The following is a 13,882-nucleotide window of genomic DNA, read 5'->3' as shown; positions in this document are numbered from 1 at the left end:
GAGAGATCTCCATCAGACTGATCCAAAAAATGAGAAATGAAAGAAGGAGGAACAATGTGCTGTAGGGTGCAGACCCACATTCAGGAGTGTTGTATTAGCACACACAAACACACATAGGTACACACCAAACTATTATTAATTTTCATTACAGAATTCATAACAACGATAAGGCCAGCGCCAAATAAAAATAATTACAACAAAGGAAAGAATACTAATTAAGATATGGATAATCATTATATGCATACATGGGCAGCAGTGTTGTGATCATCACTGTTATTGTTTTTATTGTCTTTCATCTCTGTTAAGAGGCGATGAAAATCAATGGCAGGCTCTCCCTGCGGCTTGGCAACCGACTGCAACCCGCTGAAGAGGATGGAGATGGCTCTCTGTTATAGTTCTACTTCTGCACACATGCACACACACACACACATGCACACACGCACACATTCACATGTGTACTCAAATACTGTACACACGCACAGACACACAAACTTCTCCCAGCGTTGGCTGCTGTGGAGGGAGATTGCTATCGGGGTGAGGCAGGGTTTTAATTGATCTTGGTCACAGTTTAATGTGAGGCAAGGATTAGCTGTTATCGGTGGAAGGGAAGAGGGAGAGGGGAAGGGTTCAGGGAGGAGATATCACAGTCCCTGACGTTAAAACCCGTCGCCCTTCATGACAGGAATTCTGTGATGTGACCCACAAAGATGTGAGAGTTGCTGCTGGGAAAAGTGCAAGTGGAAATCTGGGCAGCGGAGAGACGGGCGACATCAAGCTGAACTTAATCCCAATTTCCCTGTGACGTTTTGGACCAGATCTTGGCTATTTCTAGCTCTATGTAGAGCGACGGATAGAGCTGGTGCCAGGGTTTGGCCTGTGCTATTTAAATCCACGACTTGTTATTAAGCTTTATTGGAGCATACGAGACATGAAAGTGAGGCACGTTTTGATTATTGGCAGGTGAATCATCAGAGAGCTAAAGGGCATAAAAGAACGGCCGGGGAAGAGGCGTGGGACTCCCTTTGCATCATACTCATGCACCACTGGCTGAGTTTCTGCAGTCGTTGCGATTCCCTATGGTTCAATAAAACTGGAGATAAATAAGGAATAGGGCAGACAGGGTCAACATTAATCACCAAATTACACAGGTTCAAAACATAGTGGTGTATCCTGTGGCCGTCACACATCATTGAGGACGGATATAACTTTTTTTTTTTTGAACCACAGATTTCAAAGAGTGCTTTCGCTGTAGCTTAAATGCCAGGGCAACATGAAAAAAGCAGTAGACTGCGCCAGTTGGTGAAGCTTCAAACTGAATGAGGGAGAAAAACATCACAGCTGAATAGGGATGGCTGCATCGTTGTTTCTCTCTACACAGTTTTTTTTTGTTTTTTTTTTACCAAAGAGAACATTGTTAAATTCCTAATCAGACAAAAAGAAACAGGGAACTTGGAATCAGAGACTGTAAACAACACAGAGAGCAGAAAAGCTACATGACTAGTGGTAAAGCAGCTTTAACTCTCCTGTCCCATGACTTTGTACATGGCATGAAGCTATGCGCGGTTTTGCTCAAGTGTATTTCATTGATGGTGGAGGCTGGCAGCCTCGAGGGGGTGTAGACAAGCAAAACAAATCATCCTAGCCATGAATCTGTTGCTTCTTCTGCTTCTCTTTTCTCCTCTTGGACAGTTTTCTCATTCAGCACTCTCCACTGACAGTAGACTATAGTTCAAGAGCCTCTTAACAGTCTCCCTCACCCCACTCCACCCCCAGCCGCCTGGTTTCTCCGAGTTCCCAAGACAACGCTTAACCCAAAGGATGGATGAAAAATCAGAGGCAGCAGAATGCTCAATTTCTCCATAGAGGATCCAGTAAATGAGACAGAATTTGATTTGAGAGTGTTGTGTTGGATTGGATGCATTTGTAACTTTGTTGTGCAAATGGTCAATACGGTATATAGCTACACCAATCCACTGCAAGACAGACTGAGAAACAAGATAGTGTCAGCAATCAAGCCCTTTTCTTACACCCAATTCCTGATTATTGACGTGTAACATGCTAAACTATGATTGACTCACTATTGATTTTCATATAGTATAAGCTAATTGAATTACAATGTTTTATAACCTGAGGTATGAAGCATTATACTGTACACTCTAACACACGCACGCACCTTTATGAGCACCAAACATCTCTGTGCCCCAACTCATTCAGGGCCATAAAAACATATTTATGAGAGCATCAGGCCATTGAGCCACAGCAATGTTTGCCATTTTCTCTGCGCTCTATGATTCCATCCAAGCGTCAAGATTGATTCTGAGAGCTCCTACTGTGTCACCCTCCATAAGGAATATGTATAATTCAGCAGCCTGTTTTTTTTTTTCCCCTTTCTGTTTTTTTTTTCTATAAACATACACTCATACTATTACCAGCCCTCAGCGACGAAGCCATCCAAGGAAAAAAGAGGATTGTCTGCTTGGGGGACAGAGCATAGGGTTGGTGGGGGAGTTGCTGGTGCTGGTGGATTGGTGCAGCTTTTTATTCCCCTCGATGCCCAGAGTGCTGCGAACACAACTCCCATGTTGTTCCTTGCGCAGAGACACTAACAGACTGTCTCATGGTAGGGCGCTGCCAGCTGAACAATCACCAACACCAATCCGGCCTGGCAATTGTCAACCTGTCATTTCTAATGGCCACGGTGGGCCAGATGCTCGCAGAATAGGCAGGGCAGTCGAACACACACCGCAGCCCGGGCTTTGTACATGGTGCCTAGTCGGGAAGCCACTGCTGTGCTGTTGTGTCTATGTGTGTAGGCACTGCTGTGTACTGTAGCCTTTAGGGGGAACAACTGACTGGGTACAGTATAAGTGGTGTGTCTTTGTGCAATTGTGTGTGTGTGCATGGATGAATGAATGTGTACATGTACATGCATGGTGTGTGTGTGTGTTTGTGGGCTCAGTAAGTGTGCGTTTCTGTCAGGCGCCTTCCCCACAACGGAGGGCTCACTGGGCTAGGCAGGACTACAGTCATTACATCCACGCTCTCGCACAAGCAGATGGCAAAACAGATGATCCTCGCTCATCTCACTCATGACCATCCATATTTATTTCATGGTTGCTGGCCCACAGACTCCCCATGCCTATCACTTCTCCATGAGTGCCTTGGCAGAGAGAGGGCTGCCGACGCACACAAGTGTTTGGAAAACAAAACGGGCATGAAAAAGGAAGCAAGTGAGAAAGAAAACAAGTGAGGGCGAGCACAAGAAAAAGCTGTGAAAACCAAAAAAGGAAAACAATGGTTACGCGCCGATGGTCGCCCATCAAAGCTGTTAAATAAGTTCGCATTTATCAAAGACAGCAGCAAATCCATGCGTTGTTGTGAGCTACTGTTCATGACTAAGGCTCTGGTCGATGCTGGTTGACGTGATTTATCCCGCTTCTTAGAGTGCCAATAAATGAGAGGTCTGATTGGCCCAGTGTAGGACTGGACAGAATGGCTCTTCACTCACTGCCTTTGATCTCCTGCTACTTACTGGGGAAATGAGCAACCTAGCCTAAGACAAACTCACAGAAAGCCCCATACATTACCATCCTATCCCCTGGAGCTAGGCCAGAGCTAAAAAGCCCAAATTGGTCGGCACCAATGCTGTTTAATGGAACTCGGTATGACAAGAGAGGCCATTTTTAAATCCACTTGACCAACTCAATGCAGACTGTGCCACATCAATGCAGTATAGCTTTTGCTGAGGCAGGAAAGTTGGACCTTTTACCAGGTATCCTAATTATCTTCATCCTCACTTCTCTGTTTTATGTATAGATGTGCGCATTAATGGGTGGATTTATTCTGCCACCATCATCAAATCTTACCTCGGCCCTGTGCTCACCCCTTTCCTTTTCCTCCCCTTGCTCTTTTACTGTGGATGTCTCAACACATACTTCTTGGCCTCGCCAGATCTGGCAGCAGTCGTGGACGATGGATGAAATTTAGGTTAATCATAGGAAGTGACACAGAGGTGTCCCCCAGGGCCAGTGGCTGAGTGAGCAACTCAATTAAGAGCAAACCGCCTCAGACAGGGCCACCCATGCAGGCTTGGTCTCTGCGAGCTGGAGGGGAGAGGGAGGGGAGATCTCTGCAAAGTCTTGCCTGCCCTCTCTTCACTCTCCCTGGGCAGGCGATGGATTCAGCACTGGCACTGGCAAGGCAGAGCCAGCGGGCAGAGTGACCGTGTGCTCCAGTTACTCTGTCGCAGATGATTCACCATAACTGAGGGGGGCTTCGAGCAGGACATGTGACACACACACAGATGAGTGGACAGCAGCTTTGTTCCATTATCAGTCAGCCATGGGATTCAGGGAGCAGGAGGGTGGGAGCAGGAAAGGGCAGCAAGAGCGGGAATCATAAACATGATCCAAAACACCATTTTCCTCCCCCCTTTTCCCTTGAGCCAGACTCAGAGAGGGGACCATGGTGGGGTTAGTGATAAGGGCAGATTGTGGCCATACTGTTAGCAGGGGTATAGAAAGAGCCAAGAGGCTCAGACTAGATAGCTAGCTCTATCAAGGCTAAGAAAGGGCCCTTGAGTCTAAGTGCCATCATTTCCAATAGCAACAAGCAGATAAAAACAGCTGGTGCCTGTGGCAGAACTCTGCTACTGATTTGTTTAACCCAAGGACAGGAGACAGGTGAAATATAAAAAAGCTGTGTTGCCAGAGTAACGGAAAAATATGGTGCTCATTTTTTATCTTTGAAGATGTTTTTCACTGTTTTGTTGGATGTGGTAAGATTCATGGATGGGTAACTCTTGCAAGTTAAGCTGTTCAAGCCCATATAATGCAGCGTCAATGTTAATTGTATGTTAAAAAAGAAAAAAAGAAAAACATAGCAAATTTGCTGCCTAGTGGTGTTCATGGGAGCTGTGTATTAGCATATCAGTAAAAGCATGAGGACCAGAAGGCCATTCAAGAGCTTTGTGCTATTGGGCGCACTGAACATGAGTAATTGGCAAAGTTGGCAACATTCAGCTGTCAGTTCACTAAGGAGATGGTGGACGTGAGATGAGCAGCGAGCATGCGAGCGCGGCCGCTTCCTCATTATGACACGTGGCACGTGAGGTTCACGTGGAGTGGAGGAGCGGGATGATTGTGAGGGCTGGACTCAGAATGTGCTTTGGCAGGTAGATTATAAAGACTGTGCAGCCTGTCCATTACATTATTTCTTTTCATCATCTGTATGGCCATAATATTAAGTTCTTCGGTGTGTGGGTGAGACTCTCGGGAGCATTAGCAGACCTCTCACACCCATTACAGTCATAAACATGCTCACAAAGTAGAGCTCCATAGAGGCAAAAACCCTGAAGTAGTCAGGAGTCTGGGTTTGGGTCCTTTATGTGCCTCTTGTAAGCTACTCTGCTCAGGCTCTTTGATTCATACCCAGTGCATGGGCTGTCTGATTGGAAGGATCATGTAAATAGGGAGAATTTCTAACACCACTTCTTGTGGGGGTGTTAAGAAATCTCTGTATTGGCATACCAGTTAACATATAAGGACCAAAGAGCTATCCTGGCTTTTTATTTTCTTTCACATTGATTTAACTTTCACTTTGTTGTTGTTCCACAGGATTTGAAGTAAATAACACATCCAGGGTACAATCAACAGGAAAAATGTCTACTGTCGACCAAACAAACAATGATAGCTGTTTCCTTTGTGTGCTCCTTCAGACAATACAAAATATGGCTTGAACCAGTTGTTTTATCAGCTCAGGTGTGCCTCTGTCAGGTTGAGGCCCGCCCACATAATCACTACTTATACATTTTCACACCAGAATTAGCGCCTATATGCAGGGTTTTTTTTACTCGGGTAAATTAAAATTAGGCAATTGGCTCCTTTCACTTTGCCAATAGACGAGTTTGTCTTTCTGTTTTTTTCTGGCGTGTTGGGTTTGATGTCACAAATGCACCAGAAAACAATGAACAGCAACATGGAAGCCAGTGACAATGTTTCTTTATGACAGTCTTTCTTTCAAACTCAACGCCACCTGAACAATGTGAGAGTGCTACTCAAAAGAGATGGTTGGAAAACTATTTCCACACAGTGTCTGTAAGGTCAGCGTGCGTCATAGCGTTGCGCAGGAAAAGGAGAGAAAATAAATGTGTCCAACTAGGTGTCATGTTTCCACCACTGCCAATGGGAACTAGAGTTGCAACAGTATGAGATTGTCATTGTATGATAACCATTTTTTTTTAACCGGTTTTTGGGTTGAACAAACACTTTATTATAATTTCGCAATATCTTATGTCCTGACTAGGGCTGTAATCAACCAAAGAAATCTTTGGTTGACCAAACCCGTGAAATTTCAACTAAATTGCCAATTCTGATATGTTCATATACTTAAAACGGACGGAGCAACCTAACGCAGACAAGTCAGCTTACTGTTTTTAGGTGATATGCCATGTTTGTAGTCGAGCTGTGATATATTGTTTACAAACTTTGCATTTGACTTTTTTTCCATTTTCTATTTTTATAAAATGCTGCCACATGCTGATGTCTTTGACATGATAGAATAGGAATGACTGTAAATGAAACGCTTAAAAATAAATAAATATTTAACAAACCACAGGACCTAGGCCTTCTAGTACGTTCTTCAATCTGTTGTCTGTAGTGGGTAGGGCTAATCCAAAATAGTGAAAACAAGGGGGGTGTTCTGAAGACACACTGTTCCCTGTGAAACAGGGGTGCTCTGAAAACACCTGCCATTAGCACTTGGTACTTTCCTCCTGATGAAGTCAAATATGCCATATGCAGGACACACAGCATTGGGATGGAGAGGACCCGCTGCTTGTTTACGCACTGCTATAGCAGCATGTAATTAACACAAAAATCGACCAATCAGAATTTTGGTCGAGCCAGAACGTATCGACCAATAAATCGACCAGTCGACTAGGAGATTACAGCCCTAGTCCTGACAGACTTGAAACTTGATATAAACTTGAAATATATTTACTTTAAACACTAATACATTGCAATTCAATATTGTAGATTAGCAAATGTACACAGTACGATAACTGTCATGTTTTACTTTTTACATGGTAAACTGGTGTATCGCTACAACCTTAATCAGAGCTGGAGCCGATAAATAACTGTCACTATTGCAGTGTACCTTTTCCAACTGAAGACAAAAGCTAGGGCTGGACGATAACATAATTTCATGATATAATAGGCCATATTGTGATACACAATAAATACCTTGATATTTTGAAATCTCCTCAAAAGCACTTCATTATCGTTAGGACTGAGCGACAAAATCAAACATCACAATATTTTTGACCAAATAGGCCCTTCTTCCATATCAATGTTGCACAGTATTGTCAGGATGACTATTGATATGTTTTACAAAAAACTAATATAATTAGATTTATGATAAATAATCATCAGTAAAGTGGATATAATGACTAAGTGGGTAAAGACAAGTATTATAACAAGTAGTACAGGTAAGCTCAGAAAAGGACGCCACACACACACATCACCTTACAGTAATACAGCCTTTAAAACCAGGAAAAGACAACACACGTGTTAAATCCAAAATCTGGTATCCAGTAGTATATCGTAGTCTCATATGATGATAACGATATATATCATATATATTACCCAGCCCTAACAAAAGCCAGATGTCAGTGGGTGTTAGTGTAGTCTGTCCAGTGTAAAAGGGGTATTAATGTAGGCAGATGGAAGAGGTATAAATATTAATTACAATTTGATCGGCTGGTAAAAGTTGAACAGATTGTCATTTATCAACCCAAACTTTCAGTGAATTAAATTCCTTACCCTTGTCCATGTAGCTGTGGGACATAGTCAGGACCTGCAAGGACACAACTTTAAGAACAGCAGAAGCAGTGATGCGGATGTCCCTAAACAGACTGCATTACCACCATCAATCACCCAAGTTCATAGTGACTGGCGGCTGTCCCCTCTTCTCATCACCCCCTCTTCATCTCCTCTTCCTTGTTGGCTGACTAGCAAATAAAATAACAGCAAAACACCGTAATGTGCTGTCAGTCGTCACCTCTGAGTTCTGCGGGTCTTGTTGCTGTGGCGATTGCAGAGGGCAGGTTGCGGTGCCCTGACCTGTAGTCTCTTCAAAAGGATAATGAGCCTCATGGCTCCCCAAATGAATGGCGTGGGCAGCCAAGGTTCAGGCTGTTTCCCCATAATGAGCTTCAATCCTTTCAACAAAAAGCCACAAGGCTGTTTTATTTTTTTTAGCCTTTTTAGTTTTTTCCCAATCCCAACTTGTTCTTATCAGAGATAACTATGGACAAAAATCAGAGTTCAGATATGCAAAGAGCCTTTAGCATGATCATGCACACCAGTGCGTGGAATAGTGAGAGTAAACAATAAGAAATGCAACACCAGCTGACATTTTGAGGTCAGCGTCATTCTGCTCTTCATCCCGGGCTCCTCAGCTCTCCTGATTAGCTGTAGTGGCTTTGATGGGGCACATTCTTACTGTCCATGGAGCTAATTAAGAGCGACACACAAAGCAACAAACAAAACAACATATCAGCTACATTAAATCTCTTCTGAAGGAGCTGAGCAGTACAAACATGCCACTCACTCACCTCCCTCCCTCCCCCCGCCACCGCCACCCTCAGGCCGTGGTGTGCCTGCCGCTGAGGAGGCAGAGAAGGTAGACAGTGCAGTGATTTTGGCCATCAAACACATGTCATCCTCCCTGAGTGGGCAGGGAACAGAGGTGGCCGAGGGAGACAGTTGTTGCTGCACACTATTGTGTGATGGGCGAAGAAATGTAGGTTGTGTGTGTACGCGCGTGCCCGTGTGTATGTATGTGTGTGTGGCAGGGGCTGAGGGGAGCAGATAAGGGGTAGACAGGAGAGAGAGGACAGTCGCTCACAGCATGGGGACTTTTTCTAGTGCGAACCTGTCAAGCATGGACTCCTGTGACAGCCACACAACTCCTGGTGAGCTCCTATTTCCCCTACTATGGTCAAGATTACAATGATTGTCCTCACTGCACAGGCCACCCATAAAGGCGCAGACACAGATGTTTAGACAGACTGGCCGGGCATGGCTATATTTCCTGTGTGTGTGGCTGTACAGTGTGGACAGGAACTCTCTGAAATCAGCATGAGAAGCTGTGTGACACCTGACTCTCCTGTGGTGAATTATGCAAGCTTGTATTTATGAATTAACATTTCAAGCCCTTTTAGCCAGGATTTTGGGAGTGTGAATAGCAGTGGTCCACCTGAAATCATCCACTTCGATATAAAAAGCAAAGTTTGACTAACACCTTTATGGTGAAGGTATATTTTACTTGTCTTTTTGTGCAGGAAATCATTACAGTGTCCTGCTGGGGAGAGGAAACGTGCTAATGCCAGTTTCATTAGAGAGATAAAGACACCTGTGGAGCAGCGATTTAAATAACCTCTTTGATACCATCGTGAATTCAAAACCTCTCCCTTCCTCACCTTACTGTTCGCTTATTAGCGGCAGAAAGCGGTGTGAACCTGGCCCAGTCGAGTGAGCGCTGGGCGGTGGTTGCTGCTGAAGAGGCACCGGTCCCCACAGAGCAGCGTAGGGCCGAGGGAGATCTGGAAGCTGGCCCCGCAGACTCTCAAACAGCCCTATAATGACAGCTCTCAGCAAGGCTCTGATTTCATTGAGGCTTTGATGTGACCATTAATGGCTGCTGACAGACAGGCTCACACCCCGCTCATCACACTGCTTCTTATTGTATTTTCCCAGCCTCGCTAGGACCAAGCTCTGGCTTTACCAAGAATTGATTTAATCTGACCTTTGCCAGAGTTGTGTTAAATCCACATTAACCCGTCAAGGATTAATGAAGAGAGGAGAAAAGAACCTATTTGTTATAGTGATCCGACAAAGATGACTCAAGCTGGTGGCTCTGAATGTGATATATCCCATGTACTATTACATTCCCCTGGTTCACGTCCTTCAGTAATCCACAGGACGTAGCCGTGTCTGTCTCTGGTCCGTTTTGCACGATGCCATGTTTGTTTGAAACGCGCAAACAGACGTTAAAGAACACTCATCCTCTGTCATGTTTTATTATGTTCCACGTCAACCACGGAAAAATTACAGTCCAACATTTCACGCATGCATCCATAATACAAACACATATATGCATACTCTGCCAAACATGGACATGTGGTGTCACACACACCCTGAATCCCCTAGTAGACTGTTTGTTTATACCATCCTACTTGAGCTGTGGCCTGGCGAGCCAACCATAATATTTGCCATGTGGCAGTCACAACAGGTTTGACTCTTCATTCGGCCCAGTCCGTGCACATTGAGTTAACAGATTTCAACTGCAGTGGGGGCATGTCAACCCAAGAATGCACTAATCAATCATATTTCACTTCGAGCACGCTCCGGCCAAACCACAACCTACCATCATCCTCCCTCCCTCCCTCCTACAGTGCCTGCTTTCTTTGCTTTCTGTGTGTCTCCTGAGCACATAGTGCGGGAAACACTTAATGAATCAGACAAGCTGTTCACATGGACAATAATGAGCAGGTTTTGGTTGAGGGGAACCACAATTTCTAGTTTCCGCTAAGGTACTTGAGCTAGTGTTACAACAATAATGAATAGTACCACAGGGATCTCTGTTAACTATACTCTTATTAAAAGGTCAGTACTGCACCAGACTTACACAGGGAGAAGTGTTGCATACGTATACAACATTTTATGTGACCAACTTGACGTTAACGGTCTCAGGAATGTAAAGCTAATGCTCTGTTTAGGAATTCCTCTCAGCAAACTAAATTAGGTTATACAATGTAAACAATGAAAAAGCATATCTGTAGCATTAAGCCACTTTAGAAGGCTTTGATGTATTCTTGGGTAAATTGCCATATCCCCCACCCCTCTGCAGCACCCTCAGGACAACATCTTAACTGATATAAATCAGCTTTACTGCAACTGGTCAAAATTTACTTATTCACATCACAGAGCTTTCAAGTGATCATCTATCAGCAAAACTAATCTATTTTCCTCTCAAAAGGGGCCCCTTTTTAATTTCAATTCATGGGTCCACTTAATTTGAGCACAACCTGTTTTAATACAACACGTATTATGTGGAACGGTTGTACCCTTGAGCAATGTACTTTACCTGCGTTTCTCTGGTGCAAAGCTCAGCTTTGCAAATGGGTTCCAGAATTTGTGAGTCACTTGGGATGAAAGTCTGTGCCAAGCCCATGAAATAATAACACTAATATTTACATAAAGTCTCAATTCCTCCAACCGCGTTCATTTTCTAACAGGTATAACGGTTTGGGAACACAGATCGACGACTCATGTAAGCCATGTGTTGTTGGCTGTGCTTTTGACAGACACCGGGGCACAACCTTGGCTTACAATGTCCGGTGTGAAATATAATTAAGTCACAGAGGTAATTGGGGCGTGTCTCGACGGACGTACGGCGCTTGTTGCCTTGGCGTGGCAAGGGCATGATGAACTTCCTCTCAGATCCTATTTTCTAAAAACAGTTCTGATCATAGCGAGGACGTGGCCTTTTACAGGAACTGCCAGGGAAAGTACACAGCACATAAGAAGCGGGGACGCGGTTGAGACGGGGATGAAAAATGCAATCAGGAAATACTGGAAGGAAGGCAACTGCAGAGAGCGAGTGGCTGGCTAATAATAGAGCTGATAAGAGAGCAGTGTAACCCAAACAATACGCAGACTAACTGCTTTAAATCTGGTCTCGCAGGAAAATGAGTTCATCATTTGCAGCGTCCATGAGCAGATGCAAATGAAATATGACCAATATTATTACATTTTGCAGTTTTTTTTCCTCCAAATTTTGAGCAGCCTACTACAAGATTAGTATATACACATAACAACTAATTCAGTTTTACATGATAGAAATAATCAGAATGTTTTCAGTGTTGCAAAAACAATATTTGTCATTTCTGCCAGACAAAAACAAACTGGTGTTTTAGAGTTTTCCACTCTCTTCACTGAAAATCATAATTTGTTATCTCCTCCACTAGGTGAGGTCAGGAGACTAACAGGAAGCCTGTGTGGGAAATCACACCTCCTTTTTGAATTCAAACAACCTTTTCCTCATCCTCAAACACAATCTGTTAGGCTGCCCAGATCTTCCAAGATGTCCCTGGTAACAGATGCTTATCCTGAGCCTATCGAGAAGAGATGAGGGAATGGGGCGAAAGGAACCAGCTTTCCAGATGTGTTAAAACAAAACAAGGGCCGATGTTTTGAATGGCGAGGATCTGGTTCTCTCCTCACCCTGTCTGTTTCTTATTCAAGACAACAAAATATGAGCTGGTATGTGTTGTTGAACACTTGAGGTTACGATAGACGTTTTCAAAGAGACGAAACTGGAATCGACTTTTTTTGACATGGTGTTGTCTTTCATAACATTGATTTAGCAATTCTGACCTGTCTATGGCCGAACAGCGGGGGCTGTAGGCTCATTTAGTGGGATGGAAAGGATCTATTGACCCTTAAGACAGCTGAGGTACACTAGTAGATCTTTAGCTCCCTTTCTTGGCCAGTCTTTAGCCCTGAACACAAGGAACCTTTGTGTCTCTCTCTCCTTTGGCTGGCAGCTGTGGGCTAAGCACTCATCCATAGATCTACACATTTGCAATTTTGAAGAGGTAGGAGCAACACCAGTCTATCATTTTTTCCCCTCTCCTTCTTTCTAATCTTGGAAATCTTGGAAATGAGGCACGCTAAGCATCGCCAGGGGAGGTTGATTATTCTAGCTGTGTATTTGCATGGTTTTTTCCTTCAGACATGCTGCTTTTCCTTTCCAAAGAGCACCAAAATAACAAGAAGACAGGGAATCGTGGGATGATGGACAGTGAGAGTCAGTAAAATAATCTCCAGAAATCTAATGGATTCACTTTACATTATAGTATGTCTAAATATTCATGCGTATGGAGGAGCACCATGAGATGATTAAAGCGAATGTGAGTGGTTATGATAATCGCTGGAAAAGTAAGATACATATTTATGCTTACACTGAAAGGAATGTGGTATTGATTTAGAGCATATGGGTATTAACTTACAGGCTTTTTAGACTTAAGTAGGGGATATAAGTCTGCTGTGGTATATTTTGTTTATATATTTGCTATATTCATGTAGGATCTTGAAGGTATGTTGAATAAGTATACCAAAGCCATTCCAGATGTTCCATTTTAAATCATGTCATCTCCACTTAGTGTAACAGTGCAGGAACTCCATTTGGAGTAAATGCCCCTTAAACAAGGTAGTTTTGCAGGCATTTTGGTGGGATCAGCAGTCTTTGATCCACTCTCTTCCTCCCCTCCGGTTGGCTCCCCCTGACCTTTTGCAAACCCAATGTGACATCTGCCTTTTGAGCTAAGACAATTTGACAAATAAGTGATGACCGTTCACATTTTTAATTTAGGAGTATGATGAAAAATTAACCGTGGCCAACTCAGGACCTTGATTTTTAAACAAGTCTGCGGCAGCCCGCCTATCTTTCCCACCCTCCTTTTCCTCTCTTCACCATCTATCTCTTTTGCCTGCTCTCTGCACCCCACCTCTGCTGATCTTTCCCTCCATCCCCCCCCTCTTCCCTTCCTGCCCCATAACTAATCCTTATTATGCCTCTCACATAAACCGTGGGCCTGGCACCGGACTGCCCAGCCACACAGGCTAACACGAGTAGGGTGAGAGAGAAGATTGGAGGAAGATTCTTAAGTTGCAACGGGCCAAGTGGCACAAAAGATGCTCCACAGACCCTGTTTCCTTCCCTCATTTGGGACTTCATCCATTATATTCCTCTGTCATCCCCTACTCAGCATAATAACTCCTGAAAGGTAGATAACTATTAATAGAGTTCGCACAGC

This window comes from Pagrus major, chromosome 17 (genome assembly GCF_040436345.1).
Source record: "Pagrus major chromosome 17, Pma_NU_1.0".
Taxonomy (NCBI): Eukaryota; Metazoa; Chordata; class Actinopteri; order Spariformes; family Sparidae; genus Pagrus; species Pagrus major.
The sequence above is the reverse complement of the archived record's forward strand: the minus strand, read 5'-3'. Positions refer to the sequence as shown.